We start from the raw sequence: 7,411 nt of genomic DNA, 5'->3' as shown, positions 1-7,411 counted from the left end.
TTAATGCCCATGTGTCACTTCTATCTATCTTCTATTTATCAACTATCTATCTAGGCTGAATTATCCCACAGTTTTTTGGTTTCTTAGAATTTCTGAGCAACATTGGGTACAAGGCTGCTTGTATCTATAAAAGGAGAGATGCTAGTGCTCCGTCACGTTTAGAAACAAAACTCCCTATACTTAAGACACTTCCTACCAAACAAATTTATGGAGTCGAATTGTGGCAATTTAGGGTAGAAGGCAGATCAGGCAAATCTCATCTGTGGAGCATATTATTTGCAATCCTTAAAAACATCCCTAGCTATAAGAATGTCAGTAGCTGTTCCAGCAGAGCACCCAGAAATTCCTCCCAAATATTGTCAGTTCTTAAAGTGTGAGCACAGCAGCTTTGTGAACCTGTTTAGGAAAAACAGTACGTACACTTAAAAATGAATAAATTCACAAAGGAAATTTCCCAAAGGAAATTGTGCTGAGGTGATAAATCGTATTGGCCAGAATCCTGTTTGAAATGGCAGCAGTTCAGCAGGTGAGTAGTGAACATTAAAAACTACACAGATATTTTCCACAAGGATGTGAAGGTTGCAATTCCTTTTTAAGTTTGAATGGCTATAGCTGCCCCCCCCCATATATCTATATCACAGAACAGCATAAGCAATGTTGTTCTGCCTACTGAATTTCAGCATCTGCAAGTTTTCAGCTCTGCACACTTGTCTGTGTGTTTTGCGGATGAGTCCAAAGGGAAAAAGAGAATTCCAAACTGTGCTCAGAATAGTCTACAGCGTCTCCACGCACCTTTTCCTTTCCCACATGTCTGCTGGGGAGCTCTGAGGTAAGATTTCATTGAATGGCAAGTTGGGGGGAAATTATCACTTTAGGTTGAAGGGCATTAATACCTTGGAATTACTTGACATAACCATGGTAACAAGCTCTGCAGTAATGGCAGTTACTCATATTTCCATAGAAACAGGACTTTAAAAGTGGAAATTACCTTTAATTTATTTCTGTTGCTTACAGTGACAATAGCATAATGTGCATTTTCCCCCACAAGATACAAACATATTTTGGCTACAAAACTGTCAAAAAGTTGTTCAAAAATACAGAAGGATATTCTAAGATACAGGTTTCTTCTTTGTTGTTTACTGCTTATTACTAGTCAGGTGAAGAAAGAAGCATATAAAATGGCATTTATTAAAAATATTAAATTTAGCAGGAACCAGCAAACAAGAAAAAAACAGCAGGTGTATTTTTTTTTGTACCATTATTTGCCAATAGCCTCCATTTCTGGACTGAAGATTACTATATCTGAGGTAACCCGCCGCTGCCAAGTATATAGGTGTATAGTTGGGCATTGTCAACTGGAGGCTGGGTTGAGATATTATAGGTATTTCTTGGATGGGATGGTTTTTAATGTTGCATTGTTTCTGTTGCTTTGCTTTATATTTTGCCTGTTTATTTTCTGTAAGTTGCCTTGAGACTATCTTAATTTGCCTCCAGACTGTCAGTATTATTATGAATTTTTGGAGGGTGGGCAGGGAAAGGAAATAGGCTTTATGCTGAGACCCTTCTAACCCCTGGATCCAGCAAGTGTTAATATATAAGCCAGTAGGGTTGCCTTGGGGGGGGGGCAAAGTTGGGTGGGACCACTACCTCAGCTTTCAGTTAGTTAGGAAGACAAAGTCAGGGTTTGGAGCAGAGTAGCAGTGATGTGACCTAGAAGTAAAAGCAGCGAACAGGAGAGAGAATGAAAGCAATGTCTGATTTCTGTTTGAATCCAAGGCTGTCATTATGGGAGAAACATAGTGTTGATGCTGTGAACCCCTTATCGTAAGGTTAGATTGTATATATATGTGTGTGTGTAAATAAACTGTATATCATAAATACATCATTGTACCTCATTCCAAAAGGAAACATGAACCCTGGGTAAGTGCCTGGAACCCTTGGAATCGCACACTGCTTCAAGATTAGGATGGTGTGCAAAAGTATTTTGCAGGATGGATTCAAGTGTATGCCAGAAATTTGTCACACTGGCACATCAAATTCACTTCAAAAAAGCAAAGGATTTTGTGTGTGTGTGTGTTAATAAAGGACACGCCTGTGCCATACATTGTGCTTTCTCTTAAGAATTCTGGGAACAGTAGTTTATACCTCACAGAGCTAAGATTCCCAGCACTCTTAGCAAGCTACAGCCTGTGCTTCACTTAAATAAATCATGATGTTAACTCCTCCCATGGGACTTTTTTTTTTTCCATACCAGGGAGTGCTGGCAGCTAGGGAGGCTGCTGAGTGCTGGGGAAATGTTTAACAGAAAATAAAATAGCCACACCACCCATAGACACATCTCAACAATAAGGTAAGCTCAACCCTGCACCCATCAAAATTATAAAGTGCTCCCAGAAAGAGGCAGAAAAACAGAAGCCTTTTTCACAGAGGAAGAAAACATTTGAGAAACCAGAGGGAAGGTTTCTGCACAGCACTAATCTCCGCACAGCTTTTGTGGTATTCTTCTTTTATGTGCAGACATGGTCAGTGTTTTTTTCTACAAAAATGTTTAGGGGTACTCTCATTTTCTACTCATATTGAAATACTGTCCCTCAATGAGGCCAAACTTAGATTCACAAAATGTTTAGGGGTATGCGTACCCCTGTGTCCCCCCAGAAAAAAAAGCACTGGACATGGTACTTAACGGTTGGTATGGTTATCTTTGCTTGCAACTTTGTTACATTTCTAGAAAGTGATTAACAAGAAACTCTGGCTCCAACTAACAGTTAAAATTAATAAATTGGGCCATGCAAAGTGGTCCAAGCAACCCCATAGGTGCAGCTGTGCAGGGGAAGGAGTATTTGCCCTTGGGCTCACGAGAATCCCTTTTGGGGTGCAACACTGATATCTGTGGATGCTTAGCATCACATGCTACTTCCTGCCTCCATTGCCAGTCCGTTTAACGTGGACTGGCAATGCATCTCTTAGTAACAGTTACAAATCCAAAAAATGTGTCAGTTGAAGCATAGGATTTCATTCTGTCCAGAAACCTGAAGCAAGGCCTATCTGCATTCTTGAGGAATTGAATATGATCCATGTTTTTAAATTCTCTATAGTTGTTTAAATAAGTATCCTCCCCAAATATCCCTGTCTGGCACAAGACACTTAAGGAGAGGGAAAAATTACTGGCACAAGTCTATTCCCATGCTCGGAAAGAGAGATTTCAGGTTGATAATTCACCCAGCATTTTATAAACTGCATGTATTTATGTAGTAATGGAAAAAAAATAAACCTGCACATATTTCATCGTAAGGGAAACAAATGAAGCCAAATCTGAGGAGGCTTGTATTTAATCATGAAATGTGCAACATTTGGCTGTGCTGAATTAGCCATTTGTCTTCCTAATGCAATGCCTCCAGAGAGCTGGAGGCACAGTGGACACATTCAGAGCTTTGTGTATGCATGCCCTCAAGGGACCTTGGGATGAATTCAGAGGGGGAGCACAAAGCCCAGCTCCCCCCTCCCCCGGTCCAGGGTTATATCTTTGTCAGTGTGGTCTCAATGAAAAGAATTAGCATATCAATCTGGAATGACACACTGCTTGGGTCACTGAGAAAATGAATGAGGCACAAAAATGATGATTTGTCATATGGCTGCTCCAGATAAGTAAGTAATCTGTAGTGGCTCTCATCCTACTTACAGCCATTATCACACAAGCTATGGCCTCTCCTCTGCACATTTCACAGGGTTGGTCATGCCAAAGTTACTCATGTGCAAGGCAAGGATGAGGAAACAATTGCCTTATTATTATTTTTAAAAAATCACATCAATTTGAAAAAAGTGACAAGTGGGGTGCCACAGGGTTCTGTCCTGGGCCCATTGTTGTTCAACATATTTATAAATGACTTGGATGAAGGAATTGAGGGAAGCTAATCCAATCTGCAGATGACACCAAACTGGAGGGGTAGCTAATGCCGCAGAAGACAGAATCAGAATTCAAAATGACCTTAGCAGATTGGAGAACTGGGTGCAAGCTAACAAAATGAACTTCAATAGGGACAAATGTAAGGTTCTGCACTTAGGCAGGAAGAACCAGATGTGCAAATATAGGATGGGGGACATCTGGCTTACTAGCAGTACATGTGAAAAGCATCTAGCGGTCTTGGTGGACCACAAGCTTAACAAGCATCAACAGTGTGATGCAGCAGCAAAAAATGCTAATGCTATTCTAGGCTGCATCAAGAGAAGTATATTGTCCAGATCAAGGGAAGTAATAGTACCACTCTATTCTGCCTTAGTCACTTGGAATACTGTGTCCAATTCTGGGCACCACAATTTAAGAAGGATGTTGACAAGCTGGAACGTGTGCAGAGGAGGGCAACCAAGATGATCAAGGGTCTGGAAACTAAGCCTTATGAGAAGCGCTTGAAGGAGCTGGCTATGTTTAGCCTGGAAAAGAGGAGACTGAGAAGAGATATGATAGCCATCTTCAAATATCTTAAGGGCTGTCACATGGAGGAGGGAGCATGCTTGCTTGTCTTTTCCTGCTCTGGAAGGTAGGACACGAACCAATGGCCTCAAGTTGCAAGAAAGGAGATTCCGACTCAACATTTGGAAAAACTTTCTGACAGTAAGAGCTGTTTAGCTTTGGAACACACTCCCATGAGAGGTGGTAGACTCTCCTTCCTTGGAAGTTTTCAAACAGAGATTGGATGGCCATCTGTCATGGATACTTTAGCTGAGATTCCCGCATTGCAGGGGGTTGAAGTAGATGACCCTTGGGGTCCCTTCCAACTCTAAGATTCTATGATAACCACAGAGTGTTTTTAAAGGAGTTTGAGGTGAATCAAAGCGAATCATTTAGTGAACTCCTTCTCTTATTAACAAAAACCTGTATCAATCAAAGCAGCTCATTGCTGAAAATATCATTAATATTTGAAACTCTTTAGATAAGAAGCCATCAGCTATATTAATCTTTTTAATCTGTACAGTACTAGATATATCATTTCTACTCTTTTCTTTTCTGCTAGGCCCTAATTAAATTCAATTCATGCATCATGACATTACCAAATCATTCTGGCTTAAGTTAAGCAAACATAGTCTCACATTCCTTGTGGATCTTTCAGAGTTAGTATTGGCAGGGCACCTCATCCCAGCAATTTTGTTTCAGCTTGCTTACGAGATGCTAATCTCCACCTGCTTGTTCCTGTAATTTCACAACTTATTATATTTACCAAATGAGTTATGGAAACTAGCTATTAAAAGCCCCATTCCATGCCCAATAAGCACAGGACACCCTTACCCGGCAGTGCTGTGGCCCATAGATTGCAGCAAAATACTGGGCAAGGTTTTGCGCACTATCTTCTCTGTGTGATGGGCTCATCATAGGAAAAAACTGTCCCATGAGCCCTTGCTGCAAAGGGGAGGGGAAGCCCATATAAGGCTGCTTCCCCTGGAGCTCACAGCCATTTTGCTTTGAGAGCTTCCTGGCCACACACCCTCATGTTAGAGCCTTCATTGAGCAATTTTGGGTTGCTGGTTGACAGGGCCAGAAATGAATTTGTTTCTCTCTCAACCTGATTGGCACTTGGTTGGGGTTTTTTTTTTTTTGCCTTTCCCTCAGTGAAATTATGGCTTTCCTTTGTTAGATGGAAGAATGTTATTTGTAAGAGAGCGGAAATGGCATTGGTCAGGATCAACATAGTATATGGGCCCCCCATAAGGAGCCTGAGGCGAGGATGGGCCACAGCAAACCCAAGCGTGGGTTTGGTATCTGCCTGGTTGGAATCTGTACCCTGGTCCCTCAGTGAGACCTTGCTTGCTTGACTTGCACAATGGCAAGTTTCAACCCTGGCCAACTCCATGGTACAAGTTTGGAATGATCCAAACCCAGTTGATCCATTCCATCAACATGGGGCTTGTGGAATGATGAATTGATCCTGGGACCCAGTGCTATGCCAACCCTTGCCCTGCCTGCTGCTGTCAATAAAGCTTTGACCGGATTTTATCCCATCACCGTTGTACAGTTATTTTGCTGCTCTCATGGGTCACATAATGCGCCTGCCTGGGCAATGTGTGATTCCTGTTCATCAAAGTGGCTTACCTTAGATGTTTGTTTTAGAATACTTGCCCACTTGATGCAAACATCACTGAATCCAGATGGTGTTTGCATTGCAATGAAACATCGGGAAAGGGAGACACAATTAGAACAAGAGGAAAGGTTGAGAAGAAGATTTTAACCTTGCTATCAATTAATCTTTTCCCTCTCCCATGGAGATACAATTACTGGAGTATAGGCGGAGCTGCTTTGCATCTGTGACCGAAAGCATGGCAGGTGTTTGTGCTGTGTATTTGTGTAAGAGTCATAAATGTAGACAGTCTAAGATCTCTGAAAGTGAAGTGATGGCCATGGTGGACCATAGCTGCTCATTTATTGGGCAGTTTGTTTAAAGTCATCTTGTAACATATGTTTCTTTGAGTAACTCCCACCTGCAGGTTGGTAAGAAGATGACTCAGAATGTCTCTTAGGGGACCTATCAGTCTAAATATATTCAAATTTGCTTCCACACTAGCTCTTTTTTTCTTCTGGAAATGCCACACTTTGTTGATTTAATTTTTATGGGTAATTTAGGTGAGATAATCCTAGCATTTTTGGTGCTGGTTTCCTGTTATTGTTTTTCCATACCTGGTTTGAACCTAGCTCTCTTCATGTGTTAATCATGAGGTGGGTGCTAAATAAAAGGAAAAGGGTGTGTGCTGCCGGCCTTACCACCAATATTGCCTCCCAGATCTGCTTCTCAGCCTCAGCTTGTAGCAAAGGTCAGAAGGAGGAAATGGCTACACTCATGGAGTCTCCTCCATGTGATTAGCTGGCCTGATTGGGCAGGGCTCCAGTTTATCTGTATGTATAGTGGTACCCCGGGTTACAGATGCTTCAGGTTACAGACTCTGCTAACCCAGAAATAGTACAGAAATAGCACAGAAATGAGAACAGAAATCGCGTGGCGGCGGCAGCGGGAGGCCCCATTAGCTAAAGTGGTACTTCAGGTTAAGAACAGTTTCAGGTTAAGAATGGACCTCCAGAACGAATTAAGTACTTAACCTGAGGTACCACTGTACTTCCATGAGTACAGCTGGCTTCCTCTTCAGACTTTCACTCAATGATTGCAGGGGGAAGGACTGCTGCCATCTTGGGGGCGCAGCAGTGTGGCCTGCTTCCATTTACAGATGGGATTTGATAAATTTGTGAAGTAGACTCCAGTTTATTCTTTTCTGGTAAATGTATGTGAGGGTGTAGAGGCAAATAGCCTGCGAATTGCTCCTTGAATACCTCTCATAATTGCCCCATTGCCATTTTCTGTTCCTGCAGGGCAGCGAAGCATACATTCTCTCTCATTTATTTTTCTTTTCATTTTTACAATGAAATGGTATG

Source organism: Podarcis filfolensis, assembly GCF_964270895.1.
Source record: "Podarcis filfolensis genome assembly, chromosome: 3".
Classification (NCBI taxonomy): Eukaryota; Metazoa; Chordata; class Lepidosauria; order Squamata; family Lacertidae; genus Podarcis; species Podarcis filfolensis.
This window is presented reverse-complemented; position numbering follows the sequence as displayed.